The 13696-nt window shown below is 44.3% G+C and overlaps 1 long non-coding RNA gene across 1 annotated transcript; it reads right to left on the minus strand.

The window, feature by feature from the left end:
• Positions 1-907: 907 nt before the first annotated feature.
• On the minus strand, positions 908-5404 carry LOC125556365. Its single transcript, XR_007305068.1, has 2 exons — positions 5331-5404; positions 908-1113 (listed from the first exon to the last, which is right to left on the minus strand). It is a non-coding gene; the product is annotated as an uncharacterized LOC125556365 (long non-coding RNA).
• Positions 5405-13696: the final 8292 nt, after the last annotated feature.

A 13696-nucleotide genomic window follows, 5' to 3' on the forward strand; every position in this document is an offset into this window, starting at 1 on the left:
CCTTTTCAGTTTTTTGGGTAGTTTAAAAATATTTCCATTCTAAAAAATATGTTCGCGTCTCCAAAATTTATTTGTGTGACGAAAAATGTTTGAGTTTTCTCAAAATTGATGAAAAAAATAATGTTCGCATTTGATAAAACATTCACGTTTTGTTTTTGAAAAAAATGTTTTGTGTTCGAATTTTTGAAAAATGTTCGGATCGGCGTTTGAGTTTTCTTAAGGTTTTTGCAATGCTCTATGATTGAGAATGGTAGCTAGCTCAACTGGTTCAAATCGTTGCTCGGGAGCAGCAGGTCTAGTATTCGATTCCTGGCAACGCATCTTTTTTTATTCCAGCATGAGCTACTATTCACGAGAGAGATGGGCCGGCCCAGTCTCTCGATCCCCTATGCGATCGCTCGACTGCTTGACGCAAAGAGCGTCACATAGGAGCTCTCTTGTGTCTTTGGTGGGGAGTCATTATTCTTGTATTTTTCATTATTTGGGCTTGGCCCAAAGAAAACTCTTGACATGGACATTTCACGTTCACAGATAACACTTTGGTGATTCTCAAAAAAAAGATAACACTTTGGTATTAAAAAAAGGAGTGTCTATTACAATCGACTGAGGAATTGGCCTTTAATCAAATACTTGTAGAGGAAACTCCTGAACACAAACATACTATAATTCATCATTCGGCTGCCGTAAAATCATCATCAACCTGCTGTACAATGATCAACACATTATGAACTAATTACATACTAAATATTTCATCATCATGAAGCTTTAAATACAGTTTTTTCTACTGAAATTTATAGTCAACTCACTATGATAAATAGTAACTTTAAAAGTGTATTGAGCTTTGATGAATTTTACAGTGTTCGTTTTACTAAAATTCCAGTCAGTAACAACCAGATCACAACAAAGATACTGGAACTTCCGTAAAAATAAGGAGAAACAACCAGTAACAATGTGTGCTTTATGATCAGATAAGAACGAGAAAGAGGATGGAGGAAGAAGGGGACAGAATAGCTACACAATCAGGAAACTACAGTCACACCAAGAAGACAAACTGCAGGTCAGTACTCTCGCAATCTCCTCCAAATAGTTCTTCCAGTACAAGAAGATCAACACCTAAGAGCATCATCAAAACATGTCTAGAACACCAATAGTTCAGAAAAATGTAGCACTGTAAATTAAGGTAACTGTATACTGTAAAATCTATACCAGGTCACTGTAAAATACAACAATCACAACCTTTATGGTAGTGCTGTAAATTACAGAAGTTATAGGATTGTAAATCTTCGAACAGGGTACACTAGTAGAAAAAGGGTCAAACGTGAAGCACATTAGTGCCGGTTTGTATTTGAGCCGGTACTAATGGTACCATTAGTGCCGGTTCGAACGGATTTGCATTAATGCCGGTTCATGTTGAACCTTTAGTACCGGTTCGTGGCACGAACCGGTACTAAAGGGATGGTGGCAGGCTGGCGTCAGGCCGGGGCCCCACGATCACCTTTAGTACCGGTAACCTTTAGTACCGGTTCGTGCCATGAACCGGTACTAAAGGGGTCTGACCTATAGTACCGGTTGGAGACACAAACCGGGACTATAGGGCAACTTGAAAAAATCATAACTAAATCATCCTAATTCAGAAAAATACATATAATATATCAAAATTTGCAGAACAAAAAGATTGATCCGCTAAATCATCCTAAATCATAACCAGTTTTCCGTTTCGACAATTTTTTAAAATCACAAAATTCCAAAGGGAAAATAGAGTTTTTGGGCGTTTTAGACGTTTTTTTGGACGTTTTTAGCGTTTAGTGCTAGGGTTTAGATTTCAGCGTTTAGGGTTAGGTTTTATGGTCTAAACCCTTAGTTTTTACTATTTAGCATAGAGTTTCCGACGTTTTATGTCCCGCGTTTAGGGTTTAGGACAATTTTTGAAATGACAAATTGTAAAAGGAAAAAAAGATATGCTCTAATTTATGTTTTTTTTGAATTTTGGTTAAATCTTGTCAAACCGGTCAAACAACTGATTCAAGAAATATAGAGTGTTACTAAATAATTACGCAATAATATTAGTGTTACTAAATAAGTATCTCAGTTTTTTTGAATTTTGTTCAAATCTGGTCAAACTATGGTCAAACTATGGTCAAACTACTTATTCAAAAAATATTAGTGTTCTACATAATTATTCAAGAATATTAGTGTTACTAAATAATTATTTCATTTTTTTGAATTTTGGTCAAATCTGGTCAAACTATGGTCAAACTGTGGTCAAACTATGGTCAAACTTATTCAAGAAATATTAGCGTTACTAAATAATTACTGTTTTTTTAGAATAATAGTTTCAAACTCAAACGGTGAAATGTGTGACTTCATGGTCAAGCTAAACTCCTAAGGGTTAATAGGATTGACATCTTACTATTGTCAGAAAAACAACAAGTGCAGACTCGAAAACGAAGGAGAATAGAACCTGAAAGTTAAGCGTGCTCGGGCTGGAGTAGTGAGAGGGATGGGTGACCGGTCGGGAAGTTAGATGATTTGAAATGAGTGATCCATACTTGAGCAGTTAAGAGAGGTGGTTAGAGACTAAATCATCAAATAATTTAGAAAAATAAAAAATAAAAAAAATCAAATTTTTTTTCCAAAAAATTCAAAAAAAACTTTTAGTACCGGTTGGTAACACCAACCGGTACTAAAGGTCCCCCGTACCAGGGCGCGAGCTCACGCCACGTGGTGGCACTTTAGTGCCAGTTCGTGCCGAACCGGTACTAAAGGGGGGGCCTTTAGTGCCTTAACGTTAGTGCCGGTTCCATAACCGGCACTAAAGGCCCTTACAAACCGGTACTAATGGTCCGTTTTCTACTAGTGGTAGTGTAAATTCAAGCAGGAGGTCACTGTAAATTCAAACAATCAAAAAAAATATAGTGCTATAAATTATAGAAGCTACAGGACACTAAATCCATCGTCAGGTTAGTCATCAATTAACTATAATTTACTACGAAAACAAAAACAAGTAGACTTCTTTGAGTACTACAGTACAGTAAAATCCATCATAGCAATTCAAAAAATTCCAGTAGCTACAGGGCAGTTATTCGATCGTCGTGTATTGTAAATTCATCATGAAGAAACGGTAAAGTAAACACAAACTTTTAGGAGGCACTCTAAACTGGACAGTATTACCTGTTAATCCGAAACAAATCAAAATAAATTTCTAAAGGACGAACAAAATGAACTTCTTCACTGACTTCACTCAACATACATAGACAAACAAATCGGAAAAGTATATCACTTCACTTGCATGACTTCACCCAACATACATAGACAAACAAGTCAAAAAAATATAGGGGACAATGAGGTGCTTCACTTGCATGACTTCACCAACATACATGGAAAAACTCTGAACCACAACCCTTAAATATGATTCTTCTACTCCATGTAGGGGCTTGACTCCACCAAACATACAAAGATAGAAGGTCAGCATGTGCATCATTCAAGGCGGCTAAATATTGCAAAGGACATGGAATTTATATACACTGAAGATGAACCTTCTCTCAATGTAAGTAAAAAATCAACTACTTCTTCACAAGGATACAATTTTGTAAGTAGCAAAACATACTTTTATTTGAGCGAAACAATAATGAAAGTACTAAAAATATAAAGGGTCATTATTGAAGGAAAAAATATATTCCTATGTGAATTTCTTGATGAAAAATTTGTAACACAACACCCTTGCTTTACTACCGGCCGCCGACTCTGCCAACCCAAACATCTTACTCTTGCTAGCAATGTCACTGGACATGGTGAGGGTGAAAACTGAAAACTCTGTCACATGCTCAAGGGTTATATGATTGGCATTGCTAGTTGAGGGTTATCTAGATGGCTTAAAATCATTATTCTAACCTGAAACAACAAGATAAACATACCTATATAGGCCTTGGAGAGACTACGTATTGTTGCCAGTGTTTGATGAAGCTTCAGATTAAATTACTATGTATTATATGCTTAATTTTATTAGTGTATGCTTGATTTTCTTACAATCAAGGGAAAATGTAGTAATATAATCTGAAGCTTCATGAAACAGCAGGAGTACTACAAAGCTGACGGTCCCCTGCCTGTAGAATCTAATGTACAATAAGCAATGCCTTTTTTTGACCTCCTCTTGTACAGAAAATCGTTCCCCAGACTGTACCACCATAGTCAAGAAGCTAGAGTACTTTGCTCTGAAGGACCAAGGTGATTCGATGCATGATCGTCATGCCAATCACCCCTGAGTAATGCTGTTGTGGTGTGTCCGGTATCAGGTTATCTATTGCAAGAGGTTGCAAGTCCACCGAAGCAGTGGCAGAACCAGTATCTTGGTCCGTCTCAGAATCACCCAACTGAGACAGACAGGCTAACACTGGCCCACACACCAGTTCTCTCCAGTCTCTACCACTTCAAGGGCAATTTGGAATTTATCAGCAATTTCAGAAGCACCAAAACTACCAGAATATGAACTCTATGGTACGAGTAAAGCAAAGCTGGCGAATCATGTTTTAGCCCCTTTCTCCGAACTTCAACTCCTAACTGATAGTGACTCGATGCTTGAAATGTAGAATAACAATTTTCAGTCATTATTAGATAAGTTAAGAAGATTGGAGGGCCTCTGTATTTGAGAAATGCACAAAGCCGTAGTAGCCAGTACAAGATTTACAAAGTATCAATGGGAACACGTAGGTTCATAGAATTGTATGAATGTGAAGACATATCGAACTAAGAAACAATTACGAGCAACAGATTCATACTTCGAGCCAAGACAAACAGATTTTTTAAGTGATTGTTTAGTAATTTGAGAAATGACAAGCAATGAGCATGTGAATACCAAGACTACCTCATAGATTTGATTGTCAGTGTACTCTCCTAGAGGGTCAAGGTTGTTTCTCACAGTTCAATCAAACATTGATGATGGCCAATCTAGAAATCAGATCGTACAAGCCAATGGTGCCAATGTCGACGATGTCTACTATTATCTAACCGATAGTAGGACACATGATACAGAAAAGGGCATGCATGAGAGTTGATTTACCACTACATATTCTACCAAAAATACCTGTCTGCATACCTTGGAGTATATCTCACGTGCATCATTATTAAAAAGTTAATGACATGAGCTACTTAGTAATATTCTGTTGTTGATCTGGCAAATCACTGAACCAAACAGTTCATTTGCCCATGAGTTTAGATTTCTGGCAATTTACTCACAAGGGGAAAAAAGGTGCAGCTTCTTTAGAACATGCCAACACAAAAATGTAAATACGTAACAGAAGTGGGCAAGAGGGAAAATAGATGATGGTATTTACATGGAGGTTATGGAGCTGAATTTCTCCCTCTGATGGCCAGTTATTAGATAACCAATCTTCAGATATTGAAAGAGAGACCTCTGTTATGCTTCTTGTTGGGAAGATTTGCCCTGAAGTAAGAAGGCAGTGAGATTAAACATTGGGAATACAACTTGGCACATGGCTTAATCCATGTTTTGAAATCATTCATCTATCTCTTAAAAACATCACTTTCTCTATAGACAATGTAAACTAAAACTAATGACAATTATTTTCAGCAGACCAAGAAAGAACAATGGTTTGCCAAGAAATGCTAATGAAACTAACAATTACCATTGTACGTTCTAGCATATTAGGAATTTCATTTCATTTACCATGTAGTAAAAAACCTAAGTATTGTCTGGAAACATATACGTCAATTAAATATAGTGGAAAGGACCAAAACGACATACCTGCAGGCGAGCCACAACTTGAGAAGAAAATTGCAAAAGAACTTAGTTTGCTTGAGGAAATATCACATGTTAAAATCTCCATGGTTCCCTAGATGCATAAACATCATCACCCTGCAGGCCAACATGACTTGCCAAAGCGGATCAGTCTACAACATCCAAACTTACCAATAAATCGAGGAAATGTGAAAACATCAACGCTGTTACGGCAAGCACGACAACCACTTTAGAAATTTGATCTTTAGTCATGTCGCTGCATATTTGGAACATCATAATGTTATTCCTAATGAACCTTGTATCAGCCATTTGAATAATTACAACTAAAATGATATGTGACCTTCTATATTCCTTTTGTAAATGTAATACTGTAACGAATTCTATATCTGGCTAAATTGACTACCTAATGTCCATGCTTATATAGCACAAAAAGTGAAGATTAATGTCCACGCTTATACAGCCCAGCTTTCCCCATACAAGGATGTACACGATTATTTTGTTTCTGAAAAATATTGTTGACAGTGTATACACACAACCTCAAATTCTCAGCTGGGAAAAAACAAACCTAATCATCACTGAACTATTGTGCTTCTTTTGCATCACATCTCCATGAAGAATATGCCACCGTGGTGGATGGGGGAACTCCCATGGGGTGCTACATCTGCATCTGCAGCAAAGGATAGGAAGAGAAGGTGAGGTGTAGAGGTGGCAGATCCCGGCCAAGAAAGGAGGAGGGACGAACCTGCGGCCGCCGGAGATGCGCCGACAAAGCCTTGGTCGAAACCATAGCCACGGGGGTGGGGTTGCGAGCGTGCGGTAGAGGCCGGAAGCGGAGAATCTGTCTGGAGGGGAGGGAGGCGCGGACCGTGGGGAGCTCGGGAGCGTGCTGCGCATCGCCGGAGCTCACCAGAAGTGGTCAGCATGGGTGGTGGCGGCGGCGAGGACTTCGTGGGCGAGAGGGAGAGGAGGCGAGCCCATGTGTGTGGTCGTGTCGGTTTTTTCTTTGCAAATCTGATCGGACGGTGGGTTGAATAGCACAAACTACAGGGACTCTTTTGCAAGACGAAACGTTTTCTCTGATAATCACTTAAAAATGGACTGCGGGTTGATTTCTCAGAAATGGGGGGACTTTTTTGCAAAAAGACTAACGACAGACGACCAGAAGCTATCGCTGCTTTATTAGCAGGGAAAGATATATATATATATATATATATATATATATATATATAAGATGCGGTTGTGAAATGACAGGATCATCATGGATGTGCCAGGGGCCACGACCGAAGTGGCGTCCCTGAAGCAAGAGCTGTCCGAGGCTGAAAACAAAGCGGCCAAGGAGCGCACCGAGCGGGAAAAACAAGAGGCACGGGTGGGCGAGGTGCAGCAAGAGCTCTAGACTCTCGTGAAGAAACACGAGGCTTTGGAGCTTGACTCGAAGACGCGAGAGTCTGAGCTTGCCGCGGCCCTTGAGAGCACAAAGCATGCCAAGGCTGAAGCCCAAAAGGCCCTCTAGTAAATTGAGGCGACGAGGAAGATAGCAGTGGGTAAGGCATTCAATATGCAAAGCAAGCATGTGAAAGTAAATTACTTGTTACTTACCCGAGTCCGGAGCTCTCCAGGAGCATTCGCAGATTTGCCCCGCAGCGTGTCGGATGCCACGAAATATTACCAGGCCGAGGAGGGAAGCTCGATGGAGAAGTTGTTCTGGTCTCAGTATACTGGGACTGAACACCCGATGCCTATGAGCGACCAGCTGAAGCAACTGGTCGAGCTGCACAAGGCGGCCGAACAGGCCATGAGGGGCCTTATAGTCCGGATGTGGCCTGGCGACTCCCTTCCCAACAGCTACTTCAGCCTGGTGAGGCGGCTTGTAGATGCCTGCCCATGGCTGGATGTCATAAAGTGGTCCGTCTGCATCGAAGGTGCACGCTGGGCCTTTGCCCGTGCGAAGGTGCACTGGGCCAAGATGGACGCCGAGAAGCTGGTGAAGGAGGGGCCGCCGAAGGGCAAGGAGCATCGCCATCCCGAAATGTATTATGAGGGTGTCCTGAAGGGTGCCCGTCTTGTGGCGGACGAGTGTGCGAAGGATGCAATTTTTGAATAAACTTGCTCGTGTGATCCTGTATTATGAAAACTTGTTCATGTGCGCTATGCAACGCTTGTTTTAATTTAAAATATTACCTTCGGTGCGGCTGTTTATCAAATCTGAGAGATGGTCAGTCGTCGGCTTCTGCCCCCATGCCACGAGTGCTGGGGTGTTCGGGCTAAATCTGAGCACTCTTTTTCCCGTTGTTGGGTCCTTCGAGGGAGGTGCTCGGCTCAACGAACAAGGCAATCAGACTATAATGCTTTATCACTCTCACTTAGCCATAGAAGTCTACAATTTTAAATTTTGGCGAAGCCCCTAGTATTCGGAAGGCTGAATTCGGGGCGCTATACACGCCTTAAGCCGGACAAAGCCCACTCCTCGCTCTAAGCGGCATTAGTCTTTAGGGACTCGAGACCTCTCGAACAGCGACCAGCTCTCGCCTTATCATGACAGTCAGTTTTAGCTTTCTCTACTGAGGTTCTTAGCCCAGATGAACCGGGGCACAATCGCAGTAGTTCTCCCAGTGCTACCTTAGCTGATATAGCAGAACGTAAGGTACCAAAACATGGGAGCCGGGCAAACCCAACTATTGACCCAAGACATGATTCAGAACTGATGCATATAATGCTATAAGTTCGGGGTGCCGCACTGTTGAAAGTGTTCGGACTTCTCACGCCGTATTATGGGGTACGCTTAAGCCCCTGGCGTATTGGCCATACCAGAGTGTACGGTTGCTGAATGCCATGAATGAACACACACACACACATATATATACATATACATATATAAGAAGAATGCGATAATAGTCTAGTGCTATGCATTGTTTATTCAAAAAGGTGCGTCGAAGCAGAATGATACAAGTAGTGCGATAAGCAAAAAGTAGGACTATTTGACATGTCCCCTCCAAGGGAAAGCTGAGGAATGGTATTTAAATCAGGTATTTCACTCGTTATCAGAGACCACCTGGGAATTCCTTGATGCGACATAGCTTTCTGCCTCCTTGGTTGTTGTATCGTGTGTCCGACAATCGTACTGCTGGACGGATCTTCCAGAGATTAAAGTCCTGAAAGAGAGAAAAATAACAAAGCGGGAAGCCCCTAGTGTGGTTGAGCCGCGTCTTGGGGCGTGCCGTAGTCGTGCCCCCCTCCCCACCCATGCCCATGGTATTTTCAATGTGTGATTATGCACGCGTGGCACGGATTTGGCTGTTTGGCTGGGACTAGGGTGGGGGCCGCATTACTATGCGAGCTCAGAATGTGCCAGGCGGTCTTGTTGCCGATTACTCCAGGCACGCTTGATGGTGTCCGGGTCCTTAATCGCTGAACTGGTGGATTGCCTTAAGAGGCTACTTTGCGCTTCTGCTGTGAGGGCCGCAGTGTGCTCCTCCGTGTGGAGAGAGCGCACTGTGTTTCCATTGACTGTGATGAACCCCCGAGGTCCTAGCATCTTGAGCTTGAGATATGCATAGTGCGGTACCGCGTTGAATCTCGCAAATGCGGTTCGCCCAAGCAGTGCATGATAGCCACTACGGAACGGGACTATATCGAAGATTAACTCCTCGCTCTGGAAGGTATCCGGGGATCTGAAGACCACTTCTAGTGTGACTGAGCCTATGCAATGGGCCTCTACACCTGGTATAACGCCTTTGAAGGTCGTTTTCGTGGGTTTGATCCTTGAAGGGTCTATACCCATTTTGCGCACTGTGTGGTGGTAAAGCAGGTTCAGGCTGCTGCCGCCGTCCATAAGGACTCGAGTGAGGTGAAATCCGTCGATGATTGGGTCTAGGACTAGTGCGCCGAATCCGCCATGACGGATACTAGTGGGATGGTCCCTGCGATCGAAGGTGATCGGACAGGAGGACCATGGGTTGAACTTTGGGGCGACTGGCTCCAACGCATATACATCCCTTAACGCACGCTTCCGCTCCCTCTTGGGGATGTGGGTTGCGTATATCATGTTCCTGTCCGCACTTGTGGGGGGAACCTCTTCTGTCCTCCGGTGTTCGGCTGCCGGGGCTCCTCCTCGTCTTCGCTATGTGACCCCTTATCTTTGTTTTCGGCATTTAACTTGCCGGCCTGCTTGAACACCCAACATTCCCTATTGGTGTGGTTAGCTGGCTTGTCGGGGGTGCAATGTATTTGGCACGAGCGATCGAGTATTCGGTCCAAACTGGACGGGCACGGAGTGCTTCTTTTGAATGGCCTTTTCCGCCAACCGGGTTTAGAGCCTCTAAATCCGGCATTGACTGCCGTATCCTCGGTATTGTCGTTGTTGATGCGGCGCTTGTGTTTGTTGCGACGTCACCTGCCATTGCCATCCTTGGTATCCGAAGTACCATGGTTCTTTGATATGTTATTGCTGCGAGCCAGCCAGCTGTCTTCTCCCGCGCAAAAGCGGGTCATGAGTGTATGTGGGCTGCCATAGATTTTGGCTTTTCCTGGCCAAGGTGCCAGGCGAGCCACTCGTCGCGGATGTTGTGCTTAAAAGCTGCTAGGGCCTCTGCATCCGGACAGTCGACGATTTGATTTTTCTTTGTCAGGAACCGTGTCCAGAATTTCCTGGCCGATTCCTCTGGCTGCTGAATTATGTGGCTCAAGTCATCGGCATCTGGTGGTCGCACATAAGTTCCCTGGAAGTTGTCGAGGAATGCGGCTTCCAGATCTTCCCAACAACCGATGGATTCTGCTGGCAGGCTGTTGAGCCAATGCCGAGCTGGTCCTTTGAGCTTGAGTTGGAGGTATTTGATGGCATGTAGATCGTCACCGCGGGCCATGTGGATGTGCAGGAGGAAGTCCTCGATCCATACCGCAGGATCTGTTGTGCCGTCATATGATTTGATATTTCAGGTTTGAAACCCTCTGGGATTTGGTGATCCATTACTTCGTCTGTGAAGCATATGGGGTGTGTGGCGCCTCTGTAGTGGGCTATGTCGCGACACAGCTCGAATGAGTCTTGTCCGCTGTGTTCGGCCCGACCAGATTTACTTTTACTATATCCGGCGTGATGGTTATCGTCTCGCGTAGTGGTGCGCCCTCGTGATCTGTAGATCGATCTTGCGTGTTTTGCTTTGTCCTCCAATACGTCTCGCAGGTCTAGCGTGTTTCCCTGTGCCTTGTCATTTTTATTTGAGTGGCGTCGGGGTGCGGGCTAAGCTTTTGGCCGAAATGCCTCTCTGTCACGTCCACGAGGTGGCCGATCAGCCGCATCGTATGCTAGAGATGTAGGTTTTAATGCTTCCTCCTCCAGTCGGGGTAGCAACCTGCGCTTTGGGTAACTCTTGGAGGGGCGTTCGAGTTCATATTCCTCGGCCGCAAGGACTTCAGTCCATCTGTTAGCTAGCAAATCTTGATCAGCTTGAAGCTGCTGCTGTTTTTTCTTAAGGCTATTTGCCGTGGCTATAACCCGGCGCTTGAAGCGCTCTTGCTCAGCAGGATCCTCCGGCACGACAAATTCGTCGTTGTCGAGGCTTTGCCTCGTCTTCGGAGGGAGGCATGTAATTATCATCCTCCGCCTCTCCATCCGCCGCTCTCTCGGGAGGGCTGGCTTCTCCATCCTCCTGCTATAAATCTTGCTGGAGGGGATTGTTGTCGTCTTCGGCACTGTCCGGAGTGCTATTATCTCCTGTGCCGGTGTCACCACTTTTGCTTTGGCGAGATTTAGAGCGGCGCCGCTGACGTCGGCGCTTGGGTTGCTTCTTGGAGGGGTCATCCTCCGCTGTCTCGTCGCCATTGCCTTCTTTGGGTTTGTCCAGCATATATATATCATATGATGAGGTGGCTGTCTAGTGCCCTGTGGGCAGTGGTTCCTCTTCGTCTCCCGCATCGTGGTCCATACCGTTGATGTCTTCAGAGTCAAAGTCGAGCATGTCGGTCAAATTGTCGACAGTGGCTACCGCGTGACATTTCCCCGAAGGGACAGACATAGGAATGAAGTGAAACACATGCCGGCCAGTCAAATGTCCTGAGCAGTAGTGCCGGGCTAACAGGACTCCGGTGAACCGGGCTGTAGCGGACTACTATGGCTCATGGAAGCACTAGACTACATTTCCCCATAAGAGAGGCTGCCAAGGATAAACAACTAGATTGTCGGATCCCAGACATACCAAGCATTTCAATCATACACACAATATGCTTGATATGTGCAAATACAACATGTCATCACAACATAACTCTATGACTCAAGTATTTATTCATTATGCTCTGAGGAGCGAGATATTACAAACATGGGTCTCATGACCCAACAATCATAGCATACAAATAAAAGCATATGCAGAAGCTTAACATGTCTGAGTACAGACATCTACAAATGAAAAAGGCTAAGAAGCCTGACTCTCTACCAGGTCTTGTCGAGGGCACAAGATCGTAGCTGAGGTATCAAGCTAAACGTCGGAGTCCACGTGGAACTACTAGCGAGACTAAAGTCTCTCCGCAAAACATAAATTAAGCAAACGTGAGTACAAATGTACCCAGCAAGACTTACATCATAACTATCTACATATGCATCGGTAACAATAAAGGGGGTGGTGGAGTTTAACTGTAGCAAGCCAGCTTTGACTCAGTGGCTAACCTGAACTACGACTGCAAGCAACTCTTTTGAGGTGGTGCACACGAGTCCACATATTCACCATTCAATACACCACTATGGATCCGCTCCTGTCTCCCTACGAGAAGGCCATCCATAGCACTCACACTCATCTTGCGAGTTTTAGAGTATCCACTTTCACTTGTCTATGAACTGTTATAGGCAACCCAGAAGTCCATTACCGCGGACACGGCTATTCGAATAGATGATGTTAACCTTGCAGGGGTGTACTTCTTCACACACGCTCTCACCACTTACCGTCGTTTACATGACATGTACTTGGCAACCTTCAAGCGGAAGCCCAACGAGGGTGTCGGCCATGGCCTACCTAAACACTCAAGTCTCTAGTCCAAGTTTATCGCCTATCCAGGTTCCATCCATAGGGAGTCCGGCCGAGGTTTCCACATACGGCCCCGAACGATGTGAACAGGGTTCTCGAGACACCAAACGGGCGCCCGGTACACCGTGCCACGGTGTATCTACCGCATCATAGCCCACCCCTAGGGTCAGCGCTACGCACAGCCGCCAACACATAACCTACAAACACCAGAAACTAGTTGCAACTCCTGGACAGAGTACTAGGGTGATTAAGAAGCCGAGAGGGTCCATTGGTTTCGGGCCCAATGCGTGGTAGTAACTATTTCATGGATCACAAATACAGAACTCAGTTCCTGAGGACGGCTTCAATGAGACAACCCACCATGTACTCCTACATGGCCTCTCACCGCTACCTTTACCAAATCGTGTTCACACACTTAGCTCTCAACAGTAGGACATGTTTACACACCTCTGATTCATCCCCGATGATTCAGACCTGACTCAACTCTAAGAAGTAGCAGGCATGACAAACAAACATGAATGAGTAGGCACATCAGGGCTCAAACAACTCCTACTCATGCTAGTGGGTTTCATCTATTTACTGTGGCAATGACAGGTCATGCAGAGGAAAAGGGTTCAACTACCGCAACATGTAACAGTTGAACCGTTGTTGTCCTAATGCAGTAAAAGAGAGCAGGAGCGAGAGAGTGGGATTGTATTGGAATGAACAAGGGGGTTTTGCTTGCCTGGCACTTCTAAAGATATCATTGGGTCTTCATCAGTGTCAACGATCACAGCGTCGGTACAACGTCTATCGAGAGGGGACAACCACCGGCAATAGAGAAGAACACAATCAATGCATATGCAACAATATGATGCATGATCATGACATGGCAATATGCTGTGATTTGAGCTAATGCATCTAGTTATGATTTAAATGAAGTTGGTTTGAA

The sequence above is a fragment of the Triticum urartu genome, chromosome 5, assembly GCF_003073215.2.
Source record: "Triticum urartu cultivar G1812 chromosome 5, Tu2.1, whole genome shotgun sequence".
NCBI lineage: Eukaryota > Viridiplantae > Streptophyta > Magnoliopsida > Poales > Poaceae > Triticum > Triticum urartu.